This window comes from Mustela nivalis (genome assembly GCF_964662115.1).
Source record: "Mustela nivalis genome assembly, chromosome: 15".
NCBI classification, from domain to species: domain Eukaryota; kingdom Metazoa; phylum Chordata; class Mammalia; order Carnivora; family Mustelidae; genus Mustela; species Mustela nivalis.
Genome location: NC_139034.1, coordinates 58,985,737 through 59,003,917, shown reverse-complemented (window position 1 = coordinate 59,003,917; position 18,181 = coordinate 58,985,737). Strand labels below are relative to the sequence as shown.

Sequence of the window (18,181 nt, the reverse complement as noted above, 5' to 3'; positions counted from 1 at the left end):
GGCCACACGCAGGTGGCCAATAAGATTGTAACACGGAGAAAACTACACAGTCAAGCTAGGTCACACATGGGTGGCCTACAATTTACCCTAGTAGATATTTGAACTAGCCTATCACCTTCGTCAGAATTGGCACCCAAAAGGTGCCCGAAAGGCGGGGCCCATACTCCTTGGTAGCTAGGGAGACAGTATGCGCGTCCCACTGATTGGATATATCCACCTGGCCTGACCTGCCCTTGTATTTGGGCTTTGTTACCTGGGACTGGTTTCCCGGACTTGCTTTTAAGTAAGTTCCCTGAGGTGGGGCAGGGTCAGTTTAAGTTTTACTGCATAAACAACAAAATCACTGTTTAACCCAAGATGGAATCCCTCTGGCTAAATAGGCCCTTACAATGCTAATGTTATTATTTGCTAAATATGGCAATTCTAGGTGTAACTTTTACTTAGGCCGAGGTCTTTTGGAAAGTCAAGCTTTATATGGAGTCTCAGTTGTAACTTCTCAACTTGACTGAGGTCTCCTGCTTCCATGAAGACTTTAAAATCTCAATTCTGAGAGGTGCCTGGGTTAGTCATTTAAGCGTTTGACTCTTGATTTCGCTCAGGTCATGATCTCAGGGTCCTGAGGTGGAGCCCTTAAATAAGTTCCATACCAGGAACTTAGAGCCTGGTATGGAACTTATTTAAGATTCTCTCTCTCTCTCTCCCTCTGCGCTACACCCCCATGTTGTGCCCATGTGAGTGCACGCACGTGCTCGCTTTCTCAACCCTGAGGTCGTGAGGCTAGCATCAGACTGGAAAGCCCCACCAACCACATGATTGACACACTCTTGGTTCCCTGGCTTCCTACTGTAGTTTGCACTTTCATTCTCGTTTTTTTGGCCCTTGGAATTCCCTTATTTTTTTCTAAGCTCAGGCAGGCTTTAAGAGGATGTTGTTATATTTTGTCCAGGGTTTTCAGGTGTTTTGAAGTGAAAGGGTTTCAGGTTATCTGGACAATCCTATTACAGAATGGGAAACTGCCAGCAGCTCTGTAAAAGTCAACTAATAATGAAGGGTAGTTGGAGAAAAGGCCCGCAGGCAGGGACAAGGGGAGCTGCCCTAAGAGGAAACCATTCTTCAAAGGATTTTACACCACCTTGGAAGGACACCCCCCCTCTCCTCCGGCCCCCTGCAAAGTGATAGGTAGATGACAAAAACCTGATTGCAGGCACACTGAGGGTTAATCAGATTAAAAGAGCCCACCAAGGAGCCTGTTAAAACCCCTTTATCTAAATGCCCAAAGGCAACCCTCTTGGGTTTATTGTTCAGTAACTATCACTCAATCAACTTTGCTTTGTTGCCCACCATTCTTCCTCTGGTCTCCCTCTCTTCTTTTCTCAAAGTGGCTGACCAAGAACCTGTGGCACTAAAGGAAAAGAAATCCAATAGCACAAAGGCCTCTGGTACTATATTGGTCTCAGGAGAAGTTAGTATGCAGCTCTCTAGACTTCCTGAGCTATTTGTAGGAGGGAGATATTATGTATGGTGAAATATATTTGACCTAAATATAACCAAGTCAAAGTACAGTGAGATACTTTGAAAATCAGGCTGTTAAAAAACAAGTAAGTTTCAGGGTGCCTGGGTGGCTCAGTGGGTTAAAGCCTCTGACTTCGGCTCGGGTCATGATCCCAGGGTCCTGGGATTGAGCCCCGAATCGGGCTCTCTGCTCAGCGGGGAGCCTGCTTTCTCCTCTCTCTCTCTCTGCCTGCCTCTCTGCCTACCTGTGATCTCTGTCTGTCAAATAAATAAATAAAATCTTTAAAAACAAACAAACAAACAAACAAAACCAAGTAAGTTTTTTCTCTGCCTACTTGTGATCTCCGTCAAATAAATAAAATCTTAAAAAAAAAAAAAAAAGTAAGTTTTGAATGTACCAAACACTAAAGATACATGGGAAAGAATGAGTAAAGAGTGTTATGCCCAAGTTTTCGCGTCTGAGAGACCACCAAGGAGCCAACACCGATGTAATCACACGAGGGTTTATCTGACAAGCTTAAGCTTGGGCCCAAGTATGCCCGACACAGCAGAGTAGGGACTTGGACTCCGAACCAGATTACAATCAGAGTGTTTAAAGGTAGAGTAGGGGTGGACTCGGCAGTAGGTGAGGACAAAGGGGATGTTCAGAAGGGCTATCTGGGTAAAGAAGACTGTCAGGATATTGGAGGCCTGGTTATTATCAAGCTGTTTTTCCCTCTAAGGAGGCACTAACCTGAAGACAATTGGGAGTTTCCTGGTGGAATGTCATATGCCTCCTATCAAGTATCCTTGTTAGTGAGATTTAGGTTTAACTTTATTTCCATTTTCTTCCGCCTCAGCCTCCTTCAGTTTTATGGAGGGGAGGGCGATGTTAGGGCTTGAGGAACTGAGTTATTTGTCTCTGGAAGTTGGGCTGTTGATAAGATAGCTTCTTTGTTGTAAATCTCTAGGACATTTGTAAACCAAGGGAGACTCCTGTCTTGCAGGATGGTGATCTCTGAAAGTTAACTATTTGTCTTTCTTTTAGGGCAGCAGCCAGTTGTGCCTGAGGAATGTCACACAGATTACCGAGGGGAGCGGGAGCGGGTGGAGAGGGGGTGCAAGGTGCCAGCTTTTGCTTTGTCATAGATGCATGTACTTATGTCAGGGCTAGACTCGAGGTGGGTTCAGCCTTGTTTTTCTTGGCCTCCACAAGAGCACCTAGCTAACTGAAGAAAATGTAATTTGTATGCCTAGATGACTTAATTCCTACAGTAGTGTTAACAGATGGGCTTACCAATCACTAAATTCCCTTAGTGCAGGAACCCTTCCTGGGAGAGGGACACTTCCACTTCCTGGCCCTGTGACTGGGGTTTAGCTCTTGAAAGGGAAGTGCTCACAAGTGATTTGTGGCTTCTCCTCTCTCTTTTCTCTGTTTCATGGTACTCTTCCAGTGGTTAAGAGGCAGGGAACACCCACAGCTGATTTCTATGATGTGTAGAGTGAGGAAGGGTAAAAAAAAAAAAAAAACCCTTTGTTCTTTTAACTCCTGGGGGTTTTCAGGCTGTTTGTTGGTGAAGCACAGTTGGTTTGTCTGGACCTGTATAGGTACCACAGACCCTCAGGAGTAATGCTAGGTATTGAGGCTACACAGTGAGTAGGTTAAATGGAGTCTTTCTCCTCATGGAATTTGGGTTCTGATACAGGGTATGGAGATTAACTAAATAGAAAAATTCACACACAAAAAAACCTGTGAGGCACTTTGGGCTCAGGTTATGAGCTCGGGGTCCTGGGCCTATGGCTCTCTGCTCGACAGGATCCTGCTTCTCTCTCTCTCTCAAATAAATAAATAAAACCTTTTAAAAAATAAAGAAAACGGAGATAAAAGTTTTGAAGGAAACCAATTTTTGGTAAAATAAAAATGCATTTCCTTAAATTGATAGCGCACCTATTTCTAGAAAAGCCGGAGGCAATTTACAGAATCAAACACAGTGCACAATTTAGACCAGAGATACATTAATTAATATGGCAGGGGAATCAATGTTCCAGGGCCCTTGAGACAAATCAGTTAATGCAGGAAGGCACAATAATTTCTACTCTTCTGGAGCTGAGGCAAATAGGGGAAATAGTTGAATAATAGTATTCTTACTGCTTCACAGCAAGTTGCAGGGCTGGCTTTGTGAGGAACTAACATTTTTCTTGCCCTGAATGAAGAAGCAGTTTATCATCCGGCTCTTCCATGAGAGATCTTGTACAACTTGATGGGCAGTAACTCTAATTTTGCAAAAGTCACAGGGACATGGTTTTAAGTGGATGTTCTGTGTATATACCATCCATAAAAATTGAAGAGAAGAAAACACCTTAGTAAGGGAAGCCATCTGTGCAGGGAGCTTCGGTAATAGGAGCCTGCTTGGTTACTTGGTGTGGTCTAGCCTCCTGGCAGCTGGGGAGAGCTCCAAGAGGTGGGCAAGAGAGAGACCCTCGGTGCTCTCAGTATCAGAGGCCCCATGGGATCCTTTGGAAAGGGCTGGTTTTAAACGGGTTTGTGGTTGGATTTTCCAAGCTGGACCTTAAATATGTTTGATGGGTCTGTAATCAAAGGAACGAGACTGATACAAAGCAAAAGTCAAGCAAAGCTTTATTTCTCGCGCCAAGCATCGAGCGAGAATCAAACCGACCGTTCGGGGCCGCCTCTTTCAGAGAGAGAGACCCCTCCCAGCCTCACAGACTAACTTTTATAGAGCAAAGGCCCTTTGGTTGAGCCTGGCCACACACAGGTGGCCAGTGAGATTGCAACACACAGAGAAAGCTGCACAGTCATGCTAGGTCACACATGGGTGGCCAACTGAATTATAATTCACCCCATAGTAGCTATTTGAACTAGCCTATCACCTTGGTCAGAATTGGTGCCCAAAAGGCGGGGCCCACACTCCTTGGTAGCTAGGGGGACAGTATTCAGGCTTTTCTGATTGGATGTCTCCATCTGGCCTGACTCATCCCTGCATTCGGGCTCTGTTACCTCCACCTGACCTGACCTGCCCTTGCATTTGGGCTCTGTTATCAGGGACTAGTCGACCATATTCTACTGGTTTCCCGGACTTGCTTTTAAGTAAGTTCCCTTGGGGGTGGGGGCAGGGTCAGTTTAAGTTTTATTGCATAAACAACAAAATCACTGTTTAACCGGATGGAATTGCTCTGGCTAAATAGGCCCTTACAATGTTCTATGTTGCTGGTGGAAGAATCCATCTCTTAAGAGAGGCTGGATGGAAGGAGACAGCATTGCCAACATGTTGTTGAAATTCAAGAGCCCGATTTCTGTCTTCTGCCATATGTGAGTCACATAGAGTTCTGTGGGAAGGATCAGTATTTTCCTCAAAAAGAGCATTAAATGGGGCACCTGGGTGGTGTTGGGGGAATTTCATTGTACTCTAAACTATTGCTCTGCTTGGAGCCCTCAACATTTCTTAACTTTGGCCAGAAAAGGCCACCTACGAGTACTGTCGGCTTCCACCCTCATCCTCTTAATTGCATCCTCTTTTAGACCACAAGACTGTTTTCTCTACAGCTCAAGTCTTTGTTAAGTGTTTGTGAAGTCCCTCAAGGGCTTCCCGTCATTTTTAGAGGTTTCTTTTTTTTTTCTTTGTTTAAAGATTTTATTTATTTATTTGGCAGAGAGAGAGATCACAGGTAGGCAGAAAGGCAGGCAGAGAGAGAGGAAGGGAAGCAAGCTCCCCGCTGAGCAGAGAGCCCGATGCAATGCGGAACTCGATCCCAGGACCCCGAGATCACGACCCGAGCCAAAGGCAGCGGCTTAACCCACTGAGCCACCCACGTGCCCCTTTTTAGAGGTTTCTTAAAAATGCAGTTCTTGGGCGCCTGAATGGCTCAGTGGGTTGGGCCTCTGCCTTTGGCTCGGGTCATGGTCTTGGGGTCCTGGGATCGAGCCCCACATCAGGCTCCTTGCTCTCCCTCTCCGTCTATCTGCTTACTTGTAATCTCTCTCTGTCAAATAAATAAAATCTTAAAAAAGAAAAAATGCAGTTCTTGGGCAAATGCATCAGAGTCACCTGAGTGGTTATTAAATGGAAGATATCTGGCTCTTGCCTGGATCTGTGAAATCAGCAAATCTGGGGTGTGCTATCTACATATATATATATATAAATACTTTTTTTTTGGAGAGAGAGGCGGACTGTGGTGGGGGGAGGGGCAGAGGGAGAGGGAGACAGAGAATCCTAAGCAGATTCCAAGCTCAGCATGAGCCTCACGGTGGGCTCTATCTAACAACCCCAAGATCGTGACCTCAGCCACAGTCAAGAATCCACCACTCAACTGACTGCCCCCTGTAGTTTTATGCTGCTACCTGGGTGATTCTAATATGCTGCCTGAATAAGCGCTAAGCCTCCTAAAAGGAGGGGAATTCTGAGTTCTACTCCTGTCTCTAACCTTATCTCTTGTCAGTCTCTCTGAGTTCCCCCGAACACCCAGCTGCTTGTAGGTTTTCCCCAGCTCTAGCACTGGTAACTGACAGGCCTTTCCACTCTCCCCACGGCCCAGAGGGCCTTCCCTTCCTTAGCAACGTTGACTGCTCCTTGCGTTGCCCTCCCAGGCATCCCTCCCCCCGCCCCATCACCCTCGTTAGGCATCGCACCTCCTCTGCCAACTCAGTTGTTTACGGCTCACCCTGGCACATCGTCGCCCATCCTTAGTGCACCGTCCTGGAATCAGGTCCCTGTCTCCCCCTGGAGCTCGCCACCTGCGTGAGAGCAGACCCCACGCACCAGGCATCTTTCTGTTTTCAGGGCCGGACACAGGGTCTGATCCATAGCAGGTGATCAATAAATATTTGATGAAGGAATGCACGAGTGACTATAAAGCGTTACTGCCGTGCAACAGCGGGCATTGACGGAGAGCTGAGGTCATCACTCAAGTGGCGGTTACACATTTTGGAGGCGTCAAGTAGGTGTCACGGGGAGGGGACATTTCATTAAGGCCTGATGAGAAAAGGATGAGTAGAAATTTTCCCGGTAGTAGCAGAGGGGCAAGGGCATTGCTGGAGGAGGGCAACCTCAGAGAGAGGCAGGCAGCCAGACAGGGTGGCACAGGTTGGGGTGACCGGGATGGGCAGATGCAGAGAGACAAGTGGGCAGTGGGCGGTGTCAACAGCGCCTCCCTCAGGAAGGTTCTGCTCGGTTGCAGGACCCTGACTGAGAAACCCCGGGGAGACAGTGCCACCTACTGTGCCAAATCGGTTTCCCAGGCCCTTGGTGGGAAGAAGCTAGTAGACGGGTCATTATCTAGTCCACACAAAGCGAGTTTTAAATTGAAATCTCTCATAGAATTACAAGATCTCCGCATGTGACATACTGAACACATTCAATAAATAATGAGCATTACTCTAACTTGTGATATTTTCTTGCCATCAAGAAAAACCTTACCTTTATGAAAATGTCCTGTCTTTTATTATTTTATGGAATGTCTCTTACTGGCTTCCATGATTTTCCCTTTATCCTTCTTGATATTTTCATCCTAAAGTTATGTATGTATCTGAGACTTAATTGCTGCTGCTCCTTCTAATAACCTCCATTCACCGTTGGGATTTTTACTTCCTTATAATAGCGACATACCAAGAATTTTACAATTATTGATGAAGTTCATTGGAACCCAGCTCTTTCAGTATTTCTTGTATCAGTGATTGCCACGGTTCGAACCATTCCAGTCTGTACAGTATCTGGTATGGTCCGCGGCGCTGAGCGGGTGCTCAGTGAACTAGTGTGGGGAACGAGAGCAGGGCTTTCAATGACTGGATCTTGGGATCCGCAGGTGTTTAACAGCGCTATTTCCATTAAAGGCTACCTCTTCCTCCACAATTTCAGAGTTAAGTCCTTAAGACTATTCCAGATGGAATAACTGTGCAACTGTGCAACTTAATTCACCGTCCAAGCCTTTCCACAGACTCAAAAGCCACAGTGGCTCAGAGAAACTCCAGAGGGAGGCACTCGCTCCTCTATGCTCAGAGCCCCACACTTAAGGGAAGGTCCATTACCTTCCCTTACAGAGATAAGGATGTGGGACTGGGTACAGCAAATGTGCTTCCAGGGGCTTTTTTTTTTTTTTTTTAATTCTCTAGAGGGAATTGCAGGAAAAAAACCAGATTGTCCCTTGTTGTGTCCACTCCCCAATCTTTCTGTCTCACACCGAGACAGGTTTAAATTGCTCTAAAGCCAAACCCTTGATCTTGGATTCTTGGATTCCTCCTGCTTTTCCACGCAGAAGTGGGTCCCATGATTAAATCAAATTCAGGAAAACCCACATCAGTTAGCAGTTCTTGAGCATCCCACACTTGGGGGAAGTGTTGTCATGTCAAGCAGATGAGGTCACTCACCGGTATGAGATAGAGCAATGCTCCTTAAACTTTAGGGAACTTAGAATCACCTGGAGAGCTTATTAAAACATTATGGGTCCCATCTCCAGAATTTCAGTAGGACTGTGACAGGGACTATAAATGTGCATTTAGGAGGTTTGGATTGTAAGATTTAGCAAATTTTAAAAAATGCAAGATGCCTAATTAAGTTCGAACTGCAGATAAACAATTTTTTTTTAAGGATAAGTATGTCCCCAAAGTACATGACACATACTCATCCTACATTTAAAGAAAAAGATTTTATTTATTTATTTGACAGAGAGGTCACAAGTAGGCAGAGAGGCAGGCAGAGAAAGAGGGGGACACAGGCTCCCTGCCGATCAGAGAGGCCAATGCGGGGCTCCATCCCAGGACCCTGAGACCACAGCCTGAGCGAAGGCAGAGGCCCAACCCACTGAGCCATCCAGGAGCCCCCATCCTACATATTTTTTATTATAAAATTTATTCACTGCTTACCTGAAATTACAGTTGAACTGGGTATCCTGAATTCTGGCAACATAATCTGCATTTCTAACACAGGGCCGTGGGGATGAGGATGGTTCTGGTCTGGAGGCCACAGTTGGAGCCATAGGTAATGACTAGCCTGAGTGCAGATCCCTAGGGAACACCAACCTTTAAACAACAAAAGTCTTTGAACAAGGCAGCAGAATTAGGTGTGTTTTCTTGAAACCCAAAAGGGAAAAAAGTTTTAAAGACACAGAGTGATCAACAGGGTCACTTGACAGAGAGAATCTGAATCAAAGATGGAAAGGAGAAGTGAGTGGACAGAGGGTGGAATAGGAGTGGGGAGACAAACCATGAGAGACTGTGGACTCTCAGAAACAAATTGAGGGTTTTGGAGGGAAGAGGGATGGGGGCGTTGGGTGAGCCTGGTGGTGGGTAAGGAGGGCACGTATTGCATGGAGCATTGGGTGTGGTGCACAAACAATGAATTTTGGATCACTGAAAAAAAGTAAAAAATAAAAAAACAAAAAGAAATTACATTGGCCAACAGGAGGCCTTCAGGAATCTTTATCAAAGCGTTTTCAGGGCAGTGATGGGGCAGGAGCCAGCTGGCAGTGGTAAACAGCAGGGGTGTCATGGTGGACATGACCGTCTGCATATGATTTTTTGGAGGGGCTTCTTTGTGAAACAGAAAAAAGGGGGATGCAGGGGCATTTGAAGGTTTTTAAATTTTTTTAAAGATTTTATTTATTTAAATGACAGACAGAGATCACAAGTACGCAGAGAGGCAGGCAGAGAAAGAGGGAGAAGCAGGCTCCCTGCTGAGCAGAGAGCCCGACATGGGGCTTGATCCCAGGATCCTGAGATCATGACCCGAGCTGAAGGCAGAGGCCTTAACCCACTGAGCCACCCAGGCGCCCTGAAGGTATTTTTTATTAAAGGGGATGGTGGCTATATTTTATGGCCATAGAGGAAGTCAGTATAAGGAACACTTGAGATTACAGAAGCTGGAGAAGAGCGAATGGGGCACAAGTCCGAGAGATGGCCACCTTCTGATGTTCAAGCAGGGAAGGCTCTCGGTTCCGTTCAGAGATCCATCCCGCAGAGCCCTCGGGATGGTCTGGCCTTTTTTAAGTGGTCTGGCGCAGAGGGGTCAGGTCTGAAGAGTCTGACAGTTTGCTGCCAACGTCCGTTCCTTTTTAAAGGGATTTAATAGGTTTTGGTTCCCCGCAGACCTTGATATTAGTTCTGGGGTGTCAGCTAACATTGGTCCCGCCATGTCTCCTAGCTGTGGTACCGTAACTGCTCGCGTCATTGCTTGACACAGGCCCCTTGTTGACATGACTCTCTCCACTAATAGAAAAAATTGGTGTTAATACATTCAATAACACAAACCCCACCATTAAAGCATTGTTTTACTCTCTTGTGTTAAGATGATCTCGGGTTCAGTTTGTTTAAAAGGTCAGAGCGTATCGAATTGCAGTCTTGGGAGCCTCTGCCACCGTGTTAGTTGTCAGAATGCGTCCGGAAGCCAGGAGTCTCTTCTGAGCCCAAGGGAACCATTTTGAGGAATCCTAGAAGGAACAGGGAGCGTCTGAGGCAGAAGCACCACACCTCTTCACCTGGGCTTTGGTTGGCTCGCTTCTTCTCTGCGGGCTCAGCATGGGCTATGTATCTCTTGGCCTAGAAGACTTGGAGGTGGGTCAGTGACAAAAAGAATCAGAACCCTGCAAAGGGGAGGAGGTGTTCTTGTGAGGTTTCCAGGCAGATTCTCTAATACCTTCTCCCCCGCCCTGACCCATTGCCGTGGGGAAAGTTTAGGAGGTTTGGAGTGAACATATGTATCTTATCCTCCCTGTTATGGGGTACATATCCTCACCGTGTTAACTCCAGAATGTACCGTGCTTTATTCTTTTTCCATTTGCATTTGACCTATTTGTATTTAGCACATTGGAGATTTGATGCTTACTTTAAAATTGAATGTATTATCATTTAATAACATTTACTCAGTGTATATTATTTATATTATATTATTAAATAAGTATTATTTAACACATAACATCATTATTATTTAGTAAATAACAATATTACTGAGAATAACATTTATTAAAAGTTACTTAAATAGAATTCAATTTCTATTAATATGAATTTAAAATATAGAAATGACTTAGTTTTGAAATACAAAATCCTTGTTTTCTTGCACAATGAAATAACCAAGTATTGCATTTGAGAATGTCTACATATTGACCCTGTCCTTGTCATGGCCAGTGCCCCTGGATCTTTCTTTATTGTGAAAGTCTGAACAAAGGGTTGCACCGCCGGGGGCCAGCTACAGTCTAGAGGGCACGAACAATTTCTGCGCCAGCTCCCTCCCCAGATTAATGGAGGAGGCGTTTGAGGAAACCAAATGTTAGAATTACAGGAAGTTGAGAGCTCCCCATCTCAAAACTGGGTTCAGCAAAGGATGCTACCTTAGTTCTGTAGTTACTTATTATGCCTATTTATTTCCTGCAAGATAGGTCAAGGTTATTGAGCTCCATAATTATGTCAGGAGTAATAAAATAGAAAGAAAATAACCTATCATATTGCATAATTGTTTGTCATAGTCATGGATGACACTATAGTAACTAATAAAGTTAATAAAAGTTAAAATTTAATAAAACCAAAACATCTGCAAAGATAGGCAACTATTAAATTGACCACTGACATGATGTTTCATTTTCTGAAATTATTCTCTAGTTTAGAAATAACTAACAATTAAAAAAGAAGAAAAGGGCACATGGCTGTATCAGTGGGTGAAGTGTGCCACTCTTTATCTTGGGCCTGTAAGTTCAAGCCCCACCCTGGGCGCAGAGATTACTAGAAAAAAAATTTTTTTTTTTTTAAATTTCAAATCATCACCATGAAGTGAAATATTTCATACATTTCATACATAAATTAAAATTTGCAGTCCCCAAACAAAACAATACACCTCACAGTTTGCACACACTCTCTTCCACTGTCTTAAATTTAAATACAAAGTAACAACTCAGAATGAAAGAATTGAAGTAATTCCATTTCTGTTTCTTTCCTATGCTATCATTGTTTACTTGGAATCTGCTGTTTCAGTGCAGGGATGTGTCAGAAGATTTTTTTTTTTTTTTAAGATTTTATTATTTATTTGAGAGAGACAGAGTGACAGAGAGCACAGGTGGATGCAGGCCTCCCACTGAGTGGGGAGCCTGACTCAGGACTCTATCCCAGGACCCTGGGACCATGACCTGAGCCAAAGACAGATGTTCAACCGACTGAGCCACCCAGACACTCCAGGAATTGGAAGTTTTTCTAAAGCGTATGAATGTATTCTTGAGATAAACAAGTTCTCATGTGAGGGGAGGAAAACGGGGAGTTCTTTGAGTTAATTTCCAAATAGAATACTGTTATTAGAGGATAAGTAATAAAACTATGTTAATTTGAAACTTGCACATATATTATTATTTTTAAAAGATTTTATTTGTTAGAGAGTGTGTGAGCACGATGGGGAAGGGGGCAGAAGCCGACTCCACGCTGAGCAGGGACCACCTGAAGGTGGGGCTTGATCCAGGATCCTGAGATCATGACGTGAGCTGAAGGCAGACACTTAACTGACTGAGCCACCCAGGCATCCCTATATAGTATATTATTAAAACTCAACTGTAATCACACCAGTTGTTTACAATTTAGACCACCAGTAAAGTGTTTTTTGGGAAGGAGTATCACTGGATTGTTTAGAAAAGCAGGTGGACTTTAATGCTTTATTGCTTCTTAATAACTCCTTTACAGATAATGTACTTCTTATTGCCAGCAGCTGAGCCTGAAGAGGTTTAAGTGAACATGTGGGACTTCTGCTTACAGGCGACTGACTCAGGTGGGAGGAATACTCTTTCTTGCTCTATTTCTTTCCTCATCTCTGCAGTGTTTTAGGAGGACAGGGTAGAGCTCTAGCACCTTCTTCCATCATGAGGGGAACTTGAGGGTGGAGGCTAGTGATAAGGTAGAGCAGAAAAATTGAGGACCCGGGTCCCTGCTTGTGTGGACAATACTGAGTAGCCCCCGATGAGTCATGCACTTCTAGAATCCCCTCTCACCGGGGTAGGATGAAACCCATGACTTGCTTCTTCTAATCAATGGGACAGGCAAAGGAGGTGGGATATCACTCCCACAACAACACTTCCTTATAGGGCAAGGGCGAAAGAATTTTGTAGATGTAATTAAGGTCCCTGATCAGTTGACTTTGAGTTCATCAGAAGGGAGATTATTTTGGGTAGGTTTGCCCTAATCAAGGGAGAGGGCCTATGCCTTCCCTGAATTCAGAGACTCCAAGCAGCAGAGACTCTTTTCTCTCTGTTGCTGTCCTTGAAAAAGTAGTGCTTGACGAATGTTACAGCTACAAAGAAATGAATTCTGCCAAAAATTCAGTTCTGAGGGAGCTGGGAAGTGGATTCCACCTCCCCGCCCCCTACTCCCCCAAGGGAGTATTATTACCACCCCCCCCCCCGCCCCCCAGCCGCCAGGTTCCTGATGACATTAGCGCCTAGCCAACACCTTGGTTTAAGCCTTAAGAGAGGCCTCATAGCTAAGCCAAAGCCTGACTCCTCACTCACAGACACTGGGAGATAATAAAAGTGCATTGTTTGGAGCTGTTAAGTTAGTGCTAATTTGTTGGTGTAGCACAGACACTAATATATTGGTGTCTGTGTTGCCGCTGTAACCGTCCAAGAATTCCTACCTCCAGGCTCCTTTTACGTGAGCAAGAATTAAATTTCTCACTTCTTTAAACGATTATAATTTTACATTTTCATTTATAGGCAGCTGACCCTCACCTTAGCTGATTCGTGGGGTAATGAGGAAGGGTTTCTAGAAGATGAGTCACTGGTGGTCGATCTTAAAAGTGGATACAATTTCAGAAGGTGGAAACGGGGGTGTCTGGAGGTAGAAAAACATTTTCATGGGGTAGAGTGAATGAGAATAAATCATAGGTGTTTTGAAGAAATAAGGAGCAGTTTCACTAGATTGAATGAGATGAGGCTGGGAAGGTGGATTAGAGCCGAATCACAAAGTCAGAAGCACTTGGAGATTACTTTTCCAAGCAGTGGAGAGCAGTGGAGATTTCTGACCAGGGCGGTGGTATGAGCAGAGCTATGTCTTATTTTAGAAACGCGGTACGAGTCAGTTCTCTTCAGGTTGTGGACACCTATCTTGAAGTAGAATTTGTCTCAAAGAGATATATGGGAAGAGACACTGGGAGGAGAAACAGGAACTTAAAACAGGAGCCAGAGAATGAGAGACTCATGCGTTAAGGGCTATATGTCTTGTTATTTGTCTGCATTTTCTGCTGCGAGAAGCTGCTGGTGGCTGGACCATTACCCCTTACAGTTGCCCACCTAAGGGGAGAGAAGGGGCTTCCCTTCCAGCTCTGGTTGAAGGTGTCTCTGCTGGAAGCTGCACTTTGAATGGACAACCTTGGAATAATCGCAAAGACCAATGGGCAGGATATGATGATTGGCCTGAGTGTGAAATACCAGTTGAATATTACCCCCACCTTAAAAGACCACCAGAGACGTGAGTCAAAGCTAATCAGCAAGGGTCGTTTATTGCAGGTTCGAACCTGGACCTCTGCGCCGCTCGTTGCCGATAACGCCGAGAGGTCCAGAGCTGGGTTGGTGCAGGGTTTTTATACACAGGTACAAACAAGTTTCGGGTGGGGCTGAGCTGATTGATTGACAGTTTGAACAGGCATACTTGGCGTCAGTGCGTTGGGTCAGGGGACCCCACGCAAAAACCGACAAAGCAATCTTACAGAAGCAGAACTGGCCGGTTAGCCCACGCATGCGAAAAAAGCACTATCAGGATATTGAAGGCCTGGTTACTATCAAGTAAAGACAATTGGGAGTCTCCTGGTGGAATGTTACATTCCTGCTATCAAGCATCCTTGTTAGTGAGAATTAGGTTTAGAAGAAATTTAACTTTACTTACTTTTCCTTCTACTTCCGCCTCCTTCGGTTTTTTATGGAGGAGAGGGTGACATTAGGGCTATTGATAAGGTAACTTCTTTGTTGTAATCTCAAGGACATTTGCAAACCAAGGGAGACTCCTGTCTTGCAGGATTGTGATCTCAGCAAGTTAACTATTTATCGTTTTATGGCAGTCAGGGGTGCCTGAGGAATGCTACACATATAGAGGGGAGCAGGTGAAGGGGGGGGTGCAAGGCGCCAGCTTTTGCTTTGTCCTCAGCCAGCCTCCTGCTCCTTCAAGTGTGTGTGTGTGTGGGGGGGGAGTGTCTGCTACTAGAAAAAGAGCCTGGGGAATCAAAACAAAATGTTTAGTGCAATTCGAATTTCACCGTTCTGTCTTTTTCTGTCAGGGTCTCATGGACAAATGACGTACTCTTATGATTATACTCCGCTAGGGGAATAAAATTTGAGTTGGATTTATATTTAGTATAGGAATAACGGATACACAAATGATTATTCATACTTTTACCAGTGACTTCTCCTAACCTCTGTCAATGGCATCCAAACTCTAAGCTATATAATTAAAATTAGTTTCTACTATATAAGTTTTTAATCCTCAATTATTAATTTATTTTATGTCCAAAGGGTGTAAAATACTGTGTTGTGCTTATCCATTACTGAAAGAAAAGAGAAGTTCAGCATAGCTATTTAAATGTACTTCTGGAGTGCCTGGATGGCTCAGTCGGTTAAACGTCCGACTCGATTTTGGCTCAGGTCATGATCTCAGGGACCTGGGATTGAGCTCAGTGGGGAGTCTGCTTGAGGATTTTCTCCCCTGCCCCTCTTCCTGCCCTCTCTCTCTCTCTCAAATAAAGAAATAAATCTTAAAATAGAAGAAATGTACTATAAGTTCTTTGAATAATTTCAGTGAAATACGAACTCATTGCTTAAGAAAGCAATATTCGTTTCAAAACAAGATAATTGTTAAATAAAATCTGAGGTCATCTAAGAAGTATATTATTTTAACCTGTACTTTTTACCATATATACTTTAGGTAACTGTAAAAAGTTTGGGAAGTTTAGGGTTTGTTTGTTTGTTTGTTTTAAAGTAAGCTCCATGCCCGGTGTGGGACCTGAACTCACAATTCTGAGCTTAAGACCTGAGCCAAGTTCAAGAGTCTGACCCCTAACTGACCGAGCCAAACAGGCACTCCTAGGGTCTTTTTCTAAATTCTTGGCTATATTGATTGTCTCTACATTTTATCTGGAAATATTCAAGCATATAGAGTTGACTCAGATTTTGTAATTGACATGATAAACGCCCATCTGAGGAATCGAAGATGCCAGCATTTAAAAATGCCTGAAACACAAATTTCATTTTTCAGAATGTGGCTGAACTACTTTCTGGAACACTTCCATTGGCTACTTGGTGGGTGCAGCTGATACGTTTTACCACTAGGTGCTACTCTTCCTCCATCACATACATATCTCCAGTCTCAAAAGCAAAACAGATGCAAAACCAACGGAGTTCTTTATTTCCTGACGACCTATTTAAACACAAGCTAAAACTTTGCCTTGCCTATTTACTCATCATTGTAACAATACAGTATTTTGAAAGTGGTTGGCGCCTGGGTGGCTCAGTGGGTTAAGCCGCTGCCTTCGGCTCAGGTCATGATCTCAGGGTCCTGGGATCGAGTCCCGCATCGGGCTCTCTGCTCAGCAGGGAGCCTGCTTCCTCCTCTCTCTCTCTGCCTGCCTCTCTGCCTACTTGTAATCTCTCTCTGTCAAATAAATAAATAAATCTTTAATAAAAAAAAAAAAACTGTTTATCTTTAAAAAAAAAAAAAAAATAAACACAAGCTAAAACTTTGCCTTGCCTATTTACTCATCATTGTAACAATACAGTATTTTGAAAGTGGTTGGCCAAGCATTCAACATTTGTGGAAAGTGAAGCTTATCCCTGCTTTCTGCAGTATCATCCCACAGCACGTTTCAGAAAACTGAAGACGATCAATACCTCTACTTGCTATTAATTCATATTAATGAAAGGAAGCTATAGGGTTATAATGTCATGAAAAAGACAGTTGACATGCCCATGATTTCTTGCTGAAAAGGTGGCATATTATAGTATCTATACCATTTTACATGTGAGACAGTAAAAAAATAGAACTTTAAGTTATTATATATTACAAATCACCCAAAGGCATTATTATTGATCTATAGCTGCACAGGAGGAAAATGTATGGGATCTGTTTATAGTCTCATGCTAAATATCTTGAGCTAGATGATAAGTAGCTGATAGGAATCCCTGTTTGTTCAGCTTTTCTGGAAGATTTTCTCCCACCCAGTGCTTGTGGATAAGCACATCGTAAACATTTTTTGTTCTAAATTCTAAATTCATAAACCACTTTCATATTTATGTTCACTGGCCTTCAGAGAAAAGATTTTATCAGGGCATCGGATTGAAAATTTAGCAATTCTAAATATTAAAATTTAAAAAAATTCTCTTCCCACTGGATAAAACAATTTGAGGAGGGAAAAAATGAAAAACTAAATAAATTGTGATTTTTCAAAAAAACCCAAAATAAGCCAATTGGGCAAATTAGATCCTTGGAACATATGTCTTCCTTCAGATTCCCCTGTCCAGTTTAGCTGTTCACGCACTGACTCATTCATGCACTGGCCAAACTTTTACTGAGCAAGCTCATGTATTTCAGATACAAAAATAAAATGGAATAGCCTCTGTGCTGTAAAGGCTTGAAGTTGAGGGTGACGTGGGGCTGGCAAGAAAGAGAAAGAGAGATTCATAAGCAGAGAGTTAGCACAGTGACAGCTCCCGGATACTCTCCTTTGAGCAGGATGGTATGAATGGAAGGATCCTTTGGGGACTTTCACATGCCTTGAGACTAAGGGGACAGAAACTTTCCACTGTCTGGACGATGTGTTCTGGAACCTGCTGGTGGCTGTGCTGCCCCCCACCTGGTGGTCCCACAGGGAGGATGTGGCCCCATGACTGAGTTTGGGCCAAAGAGATTGCTGTGGAAGTGTTGGGCGGGACACCTGGAACAGGTGCCTGCCTTCCTCCAGGTTACCAGCACAGGTCACTGTCGGGGGCGGTGATACGACTCCTCATTGTAATTGGGTCATTGGAAATATAATCAACACTGTTTTTTGTCTTACTTGTATTTTTTTTTTAATTTTGTATAAACATTTATTTTTATCCCCAGGGGTATACTTGTATTTCTTGAGTCTCATTTCCCTGCTAAGGAACTATTTTGGTTAGAGGAATAAGGACCTGCTTTTTGTTCTGACTTTGGAGTTAGGATTTTAGTGTTTAGCCAGACAGAAATAGAAATAACATGATGATCAAATCCAGCAATCCAGTCCCTTTCACACCAGCAAGAGTACAAGTCACCCATAAAGGTTACTTTTGAAGGTCGAAAGAGAATTGAAGTGAAAGGAATATTGATTAATCCAGGGGAAGCCGAAAAGGCTCTGTTCTTCCAGTAGCCCCGAAGCAGCGGGCTCCAGGCATGTCATGTTAATAAAGGAGGCGAGAGACACACTGAGAGACAGCAAAGGCGAGAGGTGGGAAATGATCTTTCTATTATTCCCTCTTGGTTAGAAACCCTGTTATGTGCTCTATTGGCTCCCTGAACTCCTCCTTTGAGGAGAAAAGAATAGTGAAGCATAATCCTATGTCTTCAAGTGCTATTTTGAGAAGGCCCCACTCATACCCTCCTTTCCCGCCGTGCACCACTTGGATGCATTCCGTCGTCTTCATCACTCCCTTGCCCACACCTGCCGCTCCCTCCCTGGGTATGTCCAACTCTGAGCCTCACCTGAGTAGCTGG

General features: G+C 44.0%; 1 long non-coding RNA gene across 4 annotated transcripts in view; it reads left to right on the top strand.

Annotated features, from left to right (window-relative positions):
* LOC309849121 overlaps positions 1 to 18,181 on the top strand; it is a 29,931-nt gene that overhangs the window by 2,238 nt on the left and 9,512 nt on the right. For 3 of the 4 annotated variants that reach the window (XR_014303499.1, XR_014303500.1, XR_014303501.1), the window contains exon 3: positions 12,158 to 12,242. This is a non-coding gene — a long non-coding RNA (uncharacterized lncRNA). Of the gene's footprint in view, positions 1 to 4,632; positions 4,823 to 12,157; positions 12,243 to 18,181 lie in introns of those variants that run through there. The other variant, XR_014303502.1, reaches the window with a different exon arrangement.